The sequence below is a fragment of the Anas acuta genome, chromosome W (assembly GCF_963932015.1).
Source record: "Anas acuta chromosome W, bAnaAcu1.1, whole genome shotgun sequence".
NCBI lineage: Eukaryota > Metazoa > Chordata > Aves > Anseriformes > Anatidae > Anas > Anas acuta.
The window spans coordinates 21,907,878-21,925,031 of NC_089016.1; the positions used below are offsets into that span (position 1 = coordinate 21,907,878).

Sequence of the window (17,154 nt, forward strand, 5' to 3'; positions counted from 1 at the left end):
ACCAGGAATTCAACCCTTCCAAAGTGTACAGGTAGATTTTACAGAACTCCTTCGAGTAGGTAGATTTAAATACTTATTAGTCTTGGTCAATCACTTGTCAGGGTGGGTAGAAGCTTTCCCTTCAGTATCTGCTACTGCGAGATTGGTAGCTAAGGTAAGTCTAGAACAGATAATTCCCAGGTATGGAATCGTTGAAAATATTGACTTTGATCAAGGAAATCACTTTACGTCACAAATATTGCAAGGGCTAAAAGGGCTAATGTGGACTCTAGGAATTAAGTGGAAATTTCATGCTCCTTGGCATCCTTCCTCTTCTGGAAGGGTAGAGCGGGTGAATCAGACAGTAAAGAAGCAATTGACTAAGTTCTGGAAACTCAGCTCCCCAAACAAAATGCTTACCTTTGGCACTTCTCTGAATTTAAATGGCGACAAAAAAGATGTGGGAGTTTCACCATATGGAATATTATTTGGATTGCTGTACCTAGGCAAAGGGAATGAATTACCCTTGGACCCTATCCTTGGAAGTCCATCCCTTCCAAGCAGGAGATTGGGTTCTGATACGGTGTGGTGGTTTTACTCAGGTGGGCAGCCGAGCTCCACCACAACCGCTCTCTCACTCCCCCTCTCCTCAAAGAGGAAGGGGGAGAAAATACAACACAGAGAACTCGAGGTTTGAGATGAGAAAGGTTTAATTAAAGGGAAAGGGAATGGGGAGGAAAAAAGAAACAAAAGAAACAATAAGTCCGCGCAGAAGCACAGAGAGAGGGAAAAAAACTTATTCTCTACTTCCCATCAACGAGCGATGTTCGGCCACGTCCTGGGAAGCAGGGCCTCAAAACGCGTAGTGGTTGTTCAGGAGGAACAGCCCCCTCCCCCACGAGAGCCCCCCTTTTTATTGCTGAGTGTGACATCAGGTGTTATGGAATATCCCCTTTGGTTGGTTTAGGTCAGCTGCCCTGGCGATGTCCCCTCCCCATCACTTGCCCACCCCCAGCCTGCTGGCTCTTGGGGGCTTGGAAGGAGTCCTGATGCTGTGCCAGCACTACGCAGCAATAGACACAACACTGGAGTGATATCAGTGCTGTTCCAGCTACGAGTGCAGAGCACAGCACTGTGTGGGCTGCTGCAGGGAAAAGGTGACTCCAGCTCAGACAGACCCAACACAACTTCCACCCCTTATTCCATAACATTTGTGTCACAATCAGGTACAGTTTAGTATATAGATGTTCTCATCACCATTGTTTTCTGTCCACTGAAGCATTTATATGTCTGTACTTCCCTTTATTCCATAGGTCTTTTCCCAAAATGTTCATAAAAACTGTTGATGGTTTCAGCTTCATCTGTCAAAGTGGTCACTCAGGGCAGGCGAAGTTGGTTTTCTTGACACCAGCACCTGCTTAGCTCACATCACTGTTGCACTTGCCTGGTTCCTTGCGAAGTTGACCTGTCGTTGGTTCTGCAGTGTCCTCCTACAACACATAACTTGGATGACAGATTAATTTTCTCCCAGTGTTAAATCTCCTTGAGGCAAACACTTGATATCCCCATCTTTCTGCATTACCCACCAGGTATACCCTGGTCCTTGGGCAAAGACAATCCCACGAGTGGGTTTGCCTTTTCCCATGGCAGGGGCAACCCACACCGCCTTCCCCATCCACTTTCCCACATGCACTACAGGGACTTTAGATTCTCCCACAGTGTGTAGGGGTTTTGTTTCAGCAGGACCAGCACGGCTGTCAGACCCCCTGTTGTTAACTAGCCAAGTGGCCTCTGGTAGATTTATATCCCAATGTTTCCACGTCCCAGCACCCAATGCTCGCAGCATAGTTTTTAACAGTCCATTGTACCTCTCAACCTTCCCAGAGGCTTGTGGGTGATAAGGGATGTGATACACCCACTCAGTGGCATGTCTCTTGGCCCAGGAAGTGACCAAATTGTTTTGGAAGTGACTCCCATTGTCAGACTCAATTCTCTCTGGTGTACCATGTCGCCATAGCACTTGTCTTTCCAGGCCCAAGATAGTGTTTCGGGCCGTGGCATGGTTTACTGGATATGTTTCCAGCCACCCAGTAGTTGCTTCTACCATGGTAAGTATGTAACGTTTACCTTGGTGGGTTTGTGGGAGTGGTCCGATGTAGTCAAACTGCCAGGCCTCACCATATCGAAATCCAATCCATCTCCCCCTGTTCCAGGGAGTCTTTACCCTCATGGCTTTCTTGATTGCAGCACAGGTCTCACGCTGATGGGTAACCTGTGTGATGGCCTCAATGGTCAGGTCCACCCCTCGATCACGAGCCCATCTGTATGTGGCATCCCTCCCCAGATGTCCTGATGTTTCATGGGCCCATCGAGCTACAAACAGCTCACCCTTACATTCCCCAGTCCAGGTTTCCTCTTTCCCCAGTCTGAGTTTCCTCTTTCGAGTCACTTGATATACAGGACTCACAAGCTGACTATAGCCTGGCACGTTCATTCTCCAAAATCCCACAAGGCCTAGGAAAGCTTGTGTTTCTTTTTTGCTAGTTGGCAGAGACATAACTGTTATTTTGTTGATCACATCCGTCAGAATGTGGCAACGTCCATCCTGCCATTTTACCCCCAAGAACTGGATTTCCTGTGCAGGTCCCTTGACCTTATTCTGTTTAATGGCAAAACCAGCTTTCAGGAGAATTTGAATTATTTTCTTCCCTTTCTCAAAAACTTCTTCTGCTGTGTTACCCCATACAATGATATCATCGATGTACTGCAGGTGTTCAGGAGCGTCCCCCTGTTCCAGTGTCATCTGGATCAGTCCATGGCAAATGGTAGGGCTGCGTTTCCACCCCGGGACAGTCGATTCCAAGTGTACTGAATGCCCCTCCAAGTGAAAGCAAATTGTGGCCTGCATGCTGCTGCTAGAGGGATGGAGAAAAATGCATTAGCGATATCAATTGTAGCATACCACTTGGCTGCCTTTGACTCTAGTTCGTACTGGAGTTCTAGCATGTCTGGCACTGCTGCACTTAGTGGTGGCGTGACTTCATTCAGGCCCTGATAGTCCACTGTTAGCCTCCACTCACCATTGGACTTTCGCACTGGCCATATAGGACTGTTAAAAGGTGAATGAGTCTTGCTGATCACTCCTTGGCTCTCCAGATGGTGAACTAACTCATGGATAGGAATCAGGGAGTCTCGGTTGGTGTGATATTGCCGCCAGTGCACAGTTGTAGTCGCAATTGGCACTTGCTGTTCTTCAATCCTCAGCAATCCTACAGCAGAAGGGTCTTGTGAGAGACCAGGCAGGGTAGACAGCTGCTTAATCTTCTCTGTGCTCAAGGCAGCTAGGCCAAAAGCCCACCAGTACCCTTTTGGATCCCTGAAGTACCCTTTCTTGAGGTAGTCTATGCCAAGGATTCATGGAGCCTCTGGGCCAGTCACGATGGGGTGCTTTTGCCACTCGTTCCCAGTTAGACTCACTTCAGCTTCCAATACAGTTAGCTCTTGGGATCCCCCCGTCACTCCAGAGATAGAGATGAATTCTGCCCCTCAGTGGCCTGACGGCATTAGAGTACACTGTGTGCCTGTGTCCACTAAAGCTTTATATTTCTGCAGTTCTGGTGTGCCAGGCCATCGAATCCACACAGTCCAATAAATCCGGTTGTCCCTCTCCTCTACCTGGCCAGAGGCAGGGCCCCACTAGTCCTGGTTGGAGCATCTATCAATTAATTCTTCCAAATGTGAAGCAGAGGTCTCTTCGTCAGGGTCAGGAGTAATACTAGCCCTTCTACTGCCTCTGGGGGACTGCCTAACAGGAGGATTGCTGCCCCAAACTGGGGCAGCAATCCTCCTAGGGGCCCTCTTTGTTGCTGCTGTATCTTTCCGTAGCTCATGTACCCGAGCAGCTAGGGCCGAGGTCGGTTCACCGTCCCACTTCCTCATATCTTCCCCGTGGTCATGTAAATAAAACCACAAGGTACCTCGCGGTGTGCATCCCGGATTCTCCCTTGTTTGAGCCGGAGACTGCTGGCGCTTGATGGCCGAAAGATTCTTCCGTCTAGGTGAGGAGGAAGCTATGTATTCATCTAACCGTTGGGACAGTCTCTCCACAGCTGAAATGCAGTCCCGTACTGGGGCAGAGAGATTTTCTTCATATTTATGAAGGTGATTGGACACGTCCACAGTTGGCCCCATCCCCTCCTCCCAATCCATTGCTGCCAGTGTGCTGGCATGTGATGAGGGTGCAGGCCGTACAAACTTCCGCCACATGGATGTTGTGCATTGGACTTCATCAGGGTCTTTAGGTGTCTGGACATTGTTTAAATCACTATAAAGCATCTCCAGCACAGCTAATTCCCTCAGCTGCTGGAGGCCCTTATCCATAGTGGTCCATTTGCTTACTTGGTATACAATATCCTCTTTGTGGGGATACCTTTCTTTCACAGCTGTTAGGATTTGCCTCTGCAGAGGCTGATAACTTGTGCCTCTCTCCCAATTACTCTATCAATGAGCCTTTCTCTAGAGAGGGATCCCAGCTGCTTGGCTTCATTGCCTTCTAGCTGTTGGGTATTGGCCCCACTATCCTAGCATCGAAGCAGCCAGGTGAGGATGTGCTCACCTGGATGACGACTGAAATCCATTCGTATTTCTCTGTCGTGGTTTAACCCGGCCGGCAGCTAAACACCACGCAGCCGTTCGCTCACCCTCGCCCCGCCCTCTCTGGGATGGGGGAGAGAAATGGAAACTGAAGCCCGTGAGTTGAGATAAAGACAGTTTAATAAGACAGGAAAATAATAATAACAATAAAATAATAATAATAATAATAATAATAATAATAATAATAATAATAATAATAATAATAATAATAATAATACAATGGTGATAATAGTAGTACTACTAATAATATGTACAAACAAGTGATGCACAATGCAATTGCTCACCACTCGCTGACCGATGCCCAGCCTAACCCCGAGCAGTCCGGTCCCCTCCCCCCGGCTAGCCACCCCTATATATTGTTTAGCATGACGTCAGATGGTATGGAATACCCCTTTGGCTAGTTTGGGTCACCTGTCCTGGGTCTGTCCCCTCCCAGCTCTTACTGCACCCCCAGCCTGTCCGTTGGCAGGACAGAGCAAAAGGCTGAGATGTCCTTGGCTTGGTATAAGCACTGCTCTGCAACAATTAAAACATCAGGGTGTTATCAGCACTCTTCTCATCCTAAGCCAAAACACAGCATTCCACCAGCTACTAGGAAGAAAATTAATTCTGTTCTAACTGAAACCAGGACATCTATCCACCCCTTATTCCATACCATTTATGTCATGCTCAGGTTACACTCTTTCCCATACATTCTAATTAGTCACCTATAGTAGTCATGGTAGTGATAACATACAGTATTATATAGTAATTAACATGGTACAATTCAGTTCATGGGCTATTCTCACCCAGTATTAAATCTCCTTGAGGTACACACCGGACCTCTCCGTTCTTTTGCATCACCCACCTAGTGTATCCAGGTCCCTGAGCGAAAACAATTCCACGAATAGGTTTGCCTTTTCCTGAGGCAGGAGTAGCCCAGACTGTTTTACCCAGCATATTTTTTACATGCACTACAGGAACTTTATCCCCATCTACAGTACGTAACAGGTTTGATTGGGCAGGTCCAGCTTGGTTGCCAGATCCCCTAGTATTGACTAACCAGGTGGCCTTTGCCAAATGCGTATCCCAATTTTTGAATGCCCCAGCGCCCATTGCTTTCAAGGTAGTCTTTAACAGGCCATTGTATCGTTCAACTTTCCCGGAGGCTGGTGCATGATAGGGGATGTGATACACCCACTCAATACCATGTTCTTTGGCCCAAGTGTCTATAAGGTTGTTTCGGAAATGAGTTCCATTGTCTGACTCTATTCTTTCTGGGGTACCATGTCGCCATAGGACTTGCTTTTCAAGGCCCAGGATAGCGTTCCAGGCGGTGGCATGAGGCACAGGATATGTTTCCAGCCATCTGGTGGTTGCTTCCACCATTGTAAGTACGTGGCGCTTGCCATTGCGAGTTTGAGGGAGTGTGATGTAATCAGTCTGCCAGGCCTCTCCATATTTATATTTCAGCCATCGTGCTCCATACCAAAGAGGCTTTGACCGTTTGGCTTGCTTGATTGCAGCACATCTTTCACAGTCATGAATAACCTGTGCTATAGCGTCCACGGTCAGGTCCACCCCTCGATCACGAGCCCATCTGTATGTTGCATCTCTACCTTGATGGCCTGAGGTGTCATGGGCCCATCGGGCTATAAATAATTCACCTTTATGCTGCCAATCCAGGTCCACCTGAGCTACTTCAATCTTAGCAGCCTGATCCACCTGCTGGTTGTTTTGATGTTCTTTAGTAGCCCGATTCTTGGGCACATGAGCATCTACGTGGCGTACTTTCACAGCCAGGTTCTCTACCCGAGCAGCAATATCTTGCCACAGGGCAGCAGCCCTGTGATGGGTTTGCCCCTGCGCTGCCAGTTGTTTTGCTTCCATTGCTGTAACCATCCCCACAGGGCATTTGCTACCATCCATGAATCGGTGTAGAGATAGAGAACTGGCCATTTTTCTCGTTCAGCAATGTCTAAAGCCAGCTGAACGGCCTTCACTTCTGCAAACTGACTCGATTTACCTTCTCCCTCAGCAGCTTCTGCAACTCGTCGTGTAGGACTCCATACAGCAGCCTTCCATCTCCGATGCTTCCCCACAATACAACAGGACTCATCAGTGAACAGGGCATATTTCTTCTCATTCTCTGGTAACTGGTTGTACAGCGGGGCTTCTTCAGCACGACCCACCTCCTCCTCTGATGATATCCCAAAGTATTTGCCTTCTGGCCAGTCCAGAATCACTTCCAATATTCCTGGGCGACTGGGATTTCCTATTCGAGCCCGCTGAGTAATCAGTGCAATCCACTTGCTCCATGTAGCATCAGTTGCATGATGCATAGAGACCCTTCCCTTGAACATCCAGCCTAGTACCGGCAATCGGGGTGCTAGGAGGAGCTGTGCTTCAGTACTGACCACCTCCGAAGCAGATTGAACTCCTTCGTATGCTGCCAATATCTCCTTTTCAGTTGGAGTATAGCAGGCCTCAGATCCTCTGTATCCCCAACTCCAAAACCCCAGGGGCCGACCTCGAGTTTCCCCAGGTTCTTTCTGCCAGAGGCTCCAGGTGGGGCCGTTCTCCCTGGCTTCAGTGTAGAGCACATTCTTTACATCTGGTCCTGTTCGAACTGGCCCAAGGGCTACTGCATGGACTATTTCCTGCTTGATTTGTTCAAAGGCTTGTCGTTGTTCAGGGCCCCATTCAAACTCATTCTTCTTACGGGTTACTTGGTAGAGCGGGTTTACAATCAGACTGTAATTTGGAATGTGCATTCTCCAAAACCCCACAACACCTAGGAAAGTCTGTGTTTCTTTTTTGCTAGTTGGTGGAGACATAGCTGTTATTCTGTTGATCACATCCATTGGGATTTGACGACGTCCATCTTGCCATTTTATTCCTAAAAACTGGATCTCTCGTGCAGGTCCTTTGACTTTATTTTGTTTTATGGCAAAACTGGCTTTCAGAAGGATTTGGACTATTTTCTTTCCTTTCTCGAAAACTTCCTCTGCTGTGTCACCATGCCACACAATAATGTCATTGATGTACTGCAGGTATTCAGGAGCTCCTAAGCCAAAACACAGCATTCCACCAGCTACTAGGAAGAAAATTAATTCTGTTCTAAATGAAACCAGGACAGCTCACTCAAGGATAGAGACCGAGTAGTTTCTGATTCATCTATGATTTCAGTCTCTTCTCCGTGATGTTGCCGTGATGACGCTGCTTTAGAGCTGCCTGCCTTTTCCTCTTCTCCCTCATCCTTAGGAGGAGCTTCTTCCCTTACTAAATGACCTGATCTCCGTTTCCACTGTTTTGTCTTTACTATAGGGGCGACTGATACCATAGATGGTTGGTCCTCTGGGGTGGTCACAGTGTGTGCTGTCTCATCATCAAATTCAGGAAACTCCCTATCCTCTTGAGGGTGCTGGGCAATGTTAATTGACATTTGATAGGCGTAAGCCAGACCCCAGCAGAGTGCAGCAAGCTGGTGGAGTTCTCTAGTATTGCCAGGGTCAGGGCATATGTCTTTCAAACATTCTACCAGTTTTCTTGGATTTTGCACTTGTTCAGGGGTGAAATTAAGGACCATCGGAGGAGAAAACCGTGACAGGTACCTGCCCAAATCCCCCCACACACCTTGCCACCCACAACTATTTTGTCTGGGGACAGGTCCTTGGATAATATTCTTAATAAATTGCTTTACCTTGGGGAAGGAGACAAACACTAGACCTAGTAATAGGAGGATAATATCTGACCAAGGGTATCCAAGATACTGAAAGGCTGCTGTAATTAGCCCACAGGGAGAAAAGTAGAAGGCACTACCCCCGATATTATTCACTGATTGACTGCTAGGGGCAAAACAGAAGGCGCTGTAATTCTTAATATTTTCAAAAAGATAATCTCCATGAGACCAGGAAGATAACAATGCCAGGCCTGAATACCAAACAAAACTGAAGGCCAGTATGTTACAGCACAACATGATAAAAAAAAAAAAACAAGCACAGACTTCAACACTTTCTCCGATCGGATATAAAGGAAAAAAGAAAACAGAGAGTGGACTACATACAACATAGCCACACAGAAAAATATTACCAGAAAACCGAACATTATGACTACCAGTATGTTAGTTGTCAATACTTCAACCAATGCTATTGTTATCTCAACCCTCGAGCCCCACGTTGGGCGCCAAAAAGGACTGTGGTTGTTTTACTCAGGTGGGCAGCCGAGCTCCACCACAACTGCTCTCTCACTCCCCCTCTCCTCAAAGAGGAAGGGGGAGAAAATGCAACACAGAGTGTTGAGGGATTTTTTGAAACAGCAAAAATCCCATGGCTTGCTGCAGCTGAGCAAACCAAGCTACCAGGGCAACTATGAGAAGTTCCCATGACAGTGTTCCCACATCGCCCAATTGAGGAATTTAGAAAAATATTGTTACCAGCCTCTGGCTTCAAGGACAAGGTCTATGTGACTGCTAATCACAAGGGGGTTGTTTTCGTGCAGGTGGGGTTGTTTTCTTGTAGTTGTTTGTCTGAGTGCTTTTGACCAATAATCTTGTGTGAGACACTATCCGCCCCTGTTAAGTTCACTATAAAAGTTAGGCTATTTGGGCAATAAAATGGAGCATGATCTGATTCTACTGGTGTCTGTCGTGCTTTCGGCCGTGCTTCCTGCAACATATGGCGCTCGAACAGGCTGAGACCCGGACTCGCTGAGACCTGAACAGGCCGGGAGACCGGAGCGGCGCCGAGAGACCCGAGGCACACGGAGGGACTACTGCCGCACGGAGAGAGCCCTGAGAGACGCTGCAGAGCCACGGACAGCTCTGAGAGACACGGAGAGACCTGGCAGAAGCCGGAACACCTGAGAGACATTGAGAAACTCCAAGCATCGACCCGGACAAAGGACTCGCAGTGAGACGCGGGGAAAGAAACCGCGGGGGGACGCGGGGAAAGAAACCGAGGGGAGACGCGGGGAAAGGAAACTGCAGGAAACGCGGGAGCCGCGGGAAACGCGGGAGTCGCGGGCAGATGTGGAAGCCGCGGGAAACGCGGGAGCCGCGGTGGGACGCGGGAAATTGACGTCATCGCGGTGCGACGCGGGACATTCGGGATCGAGTTGCTACGGGAGATCAGAGGCGTCATTGGACAACGGCAGCCGACCCTCACCGTGTGGCGAGTTGGCACATAGCAGAGGGGCGGAGACCACAACCCTGCAGCCTGTCTGACGTAACCATGGAGGCAGCGGCGGCTGTGCTGCTTCTCTCTAGCATTCTTTTTATGAGAGGCTTATCTTGCAATGCAAAAAAGACTATTCGTCCCCAGATCGGTGTTATAACTATGTTCCTGGATAACATTCCGTGGGGTTGCCACATTGTACGGATTACTAATGATGACTTAGCTCTATTATTACCTTTATTGTGGAGTAGGAGTGCAGAGACGCAGATTACACTAACAAATGACCACTGGCAGGCTCTTTCACAAACAGCTTCTAAGGTTGCAGCTGGCACTGCCTGCAGCCGTATAGCAGACGTTACACTCTCTTTCCTAATTAGCAATCATGTGTCTCATCCATTTGTGGTGAATGGTCAGTGGCAAAAAGAAAATGGGGAGAGTAAGGGGCGACAAAGACAGAAATGGTACCAGGAGGATGCCACTGACACTAACAGCATGAGTAATAGGAGTAGTATAAGTGACACAGGTGGCAGTGCGGGGTGGCGGCGGGCGCTGCCGCGCTGCGGGGCGCTCTGCCTGCTGCTCGCCCTTGCCTGCCTGTGCGCTGCTGCCGACGGTGTTAGAGCAAAATGTGAAGAATCCCAGTTCCTGTGTAGTAATGGACGCTGTATTCCTTTACTCTGGAAATGTGATGGTGATGAAGACTGCTCAGACGGCAGTGATGAGAGTGCTTGTGTGAAGAAGACGTGTGCTGAATCTGACTTTGTGTGCAACAGTGGTCAGTGTGTGCCAAACAGATGGCAGTGTGATGGGGATCCGGACTGTGAAGATGGGTCTGACGAGAGTGCTGAGCTGTGTCATATGAGAACGTGTCGGGTAAATGAAATCAGCTGTGGTCCTCAGTCAACCCAGTGTATCCCAGTGTCCTGTAAATGTGATGGTGAAAAAGACTGTGACAGTGGAGAAGATGAAGAGAATTGTGGCAATGTGACTTGTAGTGCAGCAGAATTCACATGCAGTAGTGGACAATGTATTTCCAAAATCTTTGTCTGCAATGGTCAAGATGACTGCAGTGATGGTAGCGCTGTGCACCTCCTACCTGTGGTGTTCATGAGTTCCAGTGCAAGAGTTTTACCTGCATCCCTATCAGCTGGGTGTGTGATGATGATGCTGACTGCTCCGACCACTCGGATGAATCTTTGGAGCAGTGTGGCCGCCAGCCTGCACCTCCAGTGAAGTGTTCTGCGAGTGAGGTGCAGTGCGGCTCAGGTAAATGTATCCACAATAAGTGGCGATGTGACGGAGATCCTGATTGCAAGGATGGAAGTGATGAAATTAACTGCCCTTCTCAGACCTGCAGGCCAGACCAGTTCAGATGTGAAGATGGGAACTGTGTCCATGGGAGTGGGCAGTGCAGTGGTGTGAGAGACTGTCTGGATGGCACTGATGAAGCAAACTGTAACAATGTTATTCAGTGCTCTGGACCTGGCAAATTCAAGTGCAGAAGTGGAGAAGGCATAGATATCAATAAAGTGTGTAACCAGCAGAGAGACTGCAAGGACTGGAGTGATGAGCCCCTGAAGGAATGCAACATAAATGAATGTTTGGTGAACAACGGTGGATGCTCCCACATCTGCAGAGATTTCATTATTGGCTATGAATGTGACTGTCCAGCTGGGTTTGAGCTTGTAGACAAGAGAACCTGTAGAGATATTGATGAATGCCAAAACCCTGGTATCTGTAGTCAAATCTGTATCAACCTGAAAGGTGGCTACAAATGTGAATGTAGCCGTGGCTATCAGATGGATCCTGCTACAGGAACCTGGAAAGGGCCATATGGGTACAGAAATACAAATAACACCTGTGATTACAATGACACTGCTAAGCAGGGTGTAGGGGTTTATGGCACGGAGACAAGGGGTAACAACTATAGTATTTGGAACAATTGTACAGCTTTGGCCTTACCTCCTGATGTTTTTCTGATTTGTGGGGATAGGGCCTGGCAAGGTATCCCTGCAAATGCTATCGGAGGTCCATGTTACTTAGATAAACTCATTATATTTGCTCCTAGCTTGTCACAGTTGCGTGAGATCACCAGACATAAATGGGCATTGCTTGCACTGGATAGCAATGATAATGCTGAATTGCTTGGTGATGCAGCTAGAGCGGCATTGGCAATTTTAGTGCCAGGAGTGGCATCTGTGGCCACACTTAAGAACTTAGAAAAATTGGTACGCTGGGCCGAGAAGCAAGCCCATGCCACGACAGAGATACTTGAGGAGATGTTACCAGATCAAAATAGTCTGCGACATGTGATCTTACAGGATCAAGCCGCTATTGTCTTCTTGCTTTTGGCTCAAAGGCACGGGTGTGAGGACTTTGAGGGAATGTGCTGTTTGAACCTTTCTGATCATAGTGAGTCAATTCACAAATCCATTACTTTCCTGAAAGAGCACATGAGAAAGATTCAATATGATATCAATCCTTTCAATCAATGGTTCACCGATTTCTTTGGAACGATGCATAGATGGTTACTGGGATCAATCAAAGAGGGATTGAGGATTCTGTTTGTTGTGGTGTTAATCATCATTGCATGTTGTATTGTAATAAATGTGGTTAAAGGGTTACGGGAACAGCACTGATATCACTCCAGTGTTGTGTCTATTGCTGCGTAGTGCTGGCACAGCATCAGGACTCCTTCCAAGCCCCCAAGAGCCAGCAGGCTGGGGGTGGGCAAGTGATGGGGAGGGGACATCGCCAGGGCAGCTGACCTAAACCAACCAAAGGAATATTCCATAACACCTGATGTCACACTCAGCAGTACGAAGGGGATATCTCATGAGGGCTGTCCTCCTGAACAACCGCTACGCGTTTTGAGGCCCTTCTTCAATAAGCCCACGTGGCCTTATTGTTTCTTTTCTTTCTTTTTCTCTCCTTTCCCTTTAATTAAACCTTTCTCATCTCAAACCTCGAGCTCTTTGTGTTGTATTTTCTCCCCCTTCCTCCTCCTTCCCCTCCAAATTGTGGCCAGCAGGTTGAGGGATGTGCTTCTCCCCTTCTACTCTGCTCTCCTGAGACCCCACCTGGAGTACTGTGTTCAGCTCTGGAGCCCCCAGCACAAGAAGGACATGGAAGTATTAGAAGAAGTCTGGAGGAGGGCTACAAAGATGATCAAGGGGCTGGAGCACATCTCCTGCGAAGACAGGCTGAAGGAGTTGGGGTTGTTCAGCTTGGAGAAGAGAAGGCTTCGGGGAAACCTTATAACAACCTTCCAGTACCTAAAGGGGACCTACAGAAAAGCTGGAGAGTGATTCTTTTTTGGGGAGTGGAGTGATAAGACAAAGGGTAATGGCTTTAAACTAAAAGAGGGTAGATTTAGATTAGATATTTGGAATAAATTCTTTACTCTGAGGGTGGTGAAGCACTGGAACAGGCTTCCCAGAGAAGTTGTGGATTCCCTATCCCTGGAAGTATTTAAGGCCAGGTTGGATGGGGCTTTGAGCAACCTGGCCTAGTGCAAGATGCCCCTGCTCATGGCAGGGGAGATGGAATTAGATGATCTTTAAGGTCCCTTTCAACTATGATTCTGTGATACTATGATCACACAGCACAAACAAGACAATTGAGTCATTAAACAGCCATGGGTTTATCACAGAATCACAGAGTCACAGAACTGTAGGGGTTGGAAGGGACCTCGAAAGATCATCGGGTCCAACCCCCCTGCCAAAGCAGGTTCCTCAGAGCAGGCTGCCCAGGTAGGCATCCAGACAGGCCTTAAATATCTCCAGAGAAGGAGACTCCACAACCTCCCTAGGCAGCCTGTTCCAATGCTCCATCACCCTCACCGTGAAGAAGCTCTTTCGCATGTCAGTGCGGAACTTCCTGTGTTCTAACTTGCAGCCATTGCCCCTTGTCCTATCCCCACAAACCACTGAGAAGAGGTTGGCTACATCCTTCTGTCCCCCACCCATCAGATATTTATACACATTGATGAGATCCCCTCTTAGTGTTCTCTTCTCCAGGCTGAACAGACCCAGGTCTCTCAGCCTTTCCTCATAAGGAAGATGCTCCAGGCCCTGTATCATCTTTGTGGCCCTCCGCTGGACTCTTTCCAGGAGATCCCTGTCTTTCTTGTACCGGGGAGCCCAGAACTGGACACAGTACTCCAGGTGAGGCCTGACCAGGGCAGAGTAGAGGGGGGAGGATCACCTCCCTTGACCTGCTGGCCACACTCCTTTTAATGCATGCCAGGATCCCATTAGCCCTCTTGGCCACAAGGGCACACTGCTGGCTCATGGTCAACCTGTCGTCCACCAGGACCCCCAGGTCCTTCTCCTCAGAGCTCCTCTCCATCAGGTCGTCCCCCAGCCTGTACTGATACTTCGGGTTGTTCCTTCCCAGGTGCAGGACTCTACGCTTGCTCTTATTAAATCTCATTTGGTTTCTTCCTGCCCAGCTCTCCAGATGGTCCAGTTCTCGCTGAATGGCAGCGCAGCCTTCTGGCGTGTCAGCCCCTCCTCCCAGCTTTGTGTCATTGGCGTACTTGCTGAAGGCAGACACTATTCCCTCATCAAGGTCGTCGATGAAGATGTTGAACAAGACCAGACCCAACACCGACCCCTGGGGAACACCGCTAGTCACAGGCCTCCAGCCAGACTCTGCTCCTCCGATCACCACCCTCTGAGCTCGGCCAGTCAGGCAGTTCTCAACCCACCTTATTGTCCACTCCTCTATCCCACACTTTCTCAGCTTTGCCAGTAGGATGTCATGGGAGACAGTATCGAAAGCCTTGCTAAAGTCAAGGTAGATGACATCCACCGCTCTCCCCTCATCTACCCATCTGGTGATGCCATCATAGAAAGCAACGAGGTTGGTCGAGCACGACTTCCCCTTGGTGAATCCATGCTGACTACTCCTCATAACCTTCTTCTCTTCCAATTGCTTGGAGATGGCATCCAGAACAAGCTGTTCCAACACCTTTCCAGGGACAGAGGTGAGACTGACTGGTCTGTAGTATCCCGGATCCTCCTTCCTGCCCTTCTTGAAGACCAGAGTGACATTGGCTATCCTCCAGTCTTCAGGCACCTCACCTGTTCTCTAGGACCTTTCGAAGATGATAGAGAGCGGTTCGGCGATCACATCTGCCAGCTCCCTTAGCACACGTGGATGCATCCCATCGGGACCCATGGATTTGTGTGCGTTGAGGCCACTCAGACGCTTCCGAACCACTCCCTCATCAACCAGGGGGGAGCCCTCCATTTCCCAGACCCTTTGTCCTATTGCCAGGGGCAAGGAGTCCCAGGGGAGTGTCCTTGAAGCAAAGACTGAAGCAAAGAAAGCATTCAGTATCTTTGCCTTCTCAGCTTCTCCCGTGACAAGGACACCCTCCTCGTTCAGCAAGGGATCCACATTGTCCATAGTCTTCCTTTTACTGTTTACATACTTGAAAAAACCCTTCTTATTATCCTTTACCTCTTTCGCAAGCCTCATCTCTAGGTGGGCTTTAGCCTTCCTCGTCGCGTCCCTGCAGGCCCTGACAACACTTCTATACTCCTCCCAAGAGGACAGGCCCTTTTTCCACATTTCATAGACCGTCCTCTTCCTTTTGATCTTATTGATGAGCTCCTTGCTCATCCACACGGATTTCCTGCCCCCCTTCCCCAATTTCCTGTTCCTCGGGATGCACTGACCCTGAGCATGGAAGTGCTGCTTAAATCACTTGCCCACCCCCAGCCTTCTGGCTCTTGGGGGCTTGGAAGGAGTCCTGATGCTGTGCCAGCACTACGCAGCAATAGACACAACACTGGAGTGATATCAGTGCTGTTCCAGCTACGAGTGCAGAGCTCAGCACAGTGTGGGCTGCTGCAGGGAAAAGGTGACTCCAGCTCAGACAGACCCAACACATATGGACATGGAGGGAATCAAAGTTACAACCTGAGCGGGATGGACCATTCCAAGTACTCCTGACTACTGAGATGACAGTAAGAACAGCTGAGAAATGGTGCACTCATTACATCCAGGTGAAGGCAACAGTTGACCCTGAGACCTGAGAGACTGTTCCTGCAGGAGAACCTTTAAAATTAAAAAATAAAATAAATAAAAATAAAAATAAAAAATAAAATAAAAATAAAAATAGGAGGAGGTATGAATCAGTTGTAAACTGACTTTTAATTTCTCCTTGGGAAAAAATAATGAACTTGTTGTGGTTTAATAATTATTAATAATAAGAATGGTACCCTTGAGGTAGGGAAATATCTGTACTGACCAAGTGCATCCAGGTCCCTGAGAAAAGCAATCCCACGAATGGGTTTGCCTTTTCCTGAGGCAGAAGTAGCCCAGAATGTTTCTTATGCACACTACAGGAACTTTATCCCCTTCTACAGTACGTAACAGGTTTGACTGAGCAGGTCCAGCTCGGTTGGCAGATCCCCTAGTATTGACTAACCAGGTGGCCTTTGCCAAATGCATATCCCAGTTTTTGAATGTCCCAGCACCCATTGCTTTCAATGTAGTCTTTAACAGTCCATTGTATCGTTCAACTTTCCCAGAGGCTGGTGCATGATAGGGGATGTGATACACCCACTCAATACCATGCTCTTTGGCCCAAGTGTCTATAAGGTTGTTTTGGAAAGAAGTTAAGAAATGATGCTGTCGGATAACCCGACCGAAAGGCCCTGGGACAAACGGACACAACAACCAGCGTTCTGTGCCGTAAGCCCATTTATTGCTGTGTGACAGTATCTTATATAGTGCCAAAGCGTCCCACCCAGGAACCCAGGACCCCTCCCATTGTGCTCGCAGGCACCCCAGACCCTTCCCCTCGTGCACGCAGGCACGACCCAGAATAACCCCACATCTCCCCCCTCTTTATGCACGTACCCCCTTTAACCCGTTACGCTAAGCGTGATTTAATCATAACTACTTAGGGACGAGTATCCATCCCAGGAGCAAGTGGTGATAATGGGAACTCCTCGTGATTTTTGGCGAGAATGGTCAGCATGCTGCAATTCATTATACTGCTTCTAGCTATTTTTGCTTTTATACATGAATATACTAGCCCTATCACAATGAATACTATTACTAGTAGCAATATTGTTTGCAAAAGCAATTTAAGCCATCCTTCTAGATGAAGGCCTAGCCCCTCGAGAGTTGCCCCCAGCCAATTCTGTTCTGCGTCACGCTGCTCTTCTTTTATTTTGGATTCTACCTGGGCTAGTTGGGATATGTCACGTTCTACATTGGCAGTTACATTCGGAATGTGTATACAGCAATGGTCAGCCTTTTCTTTCAGGTATCCACAGACACCATGTTCTTTTAACAAAAGCATATCCAGGGCCAACCTATTCTGCAGGGTCATTCTTGTTGTGGTTTG

The 17,154-nt window shown here is 48.3% G+C and overlaps 1 pseudogene; it reads left to right on the plus strand.

Annotated features, from left to right (window-relative positions):
* The first annotated feature begins 9,727 nt into the window (after positions 1-9,727).
* LOC137847231 (very low-density lipoprotein receptor pseudogene) lies at positions 9,728-12,613 on the plus strand (annotated as a pseudogene).
* Positions 12,614-17,154: the final 4,541 nt, after the last annotated feature.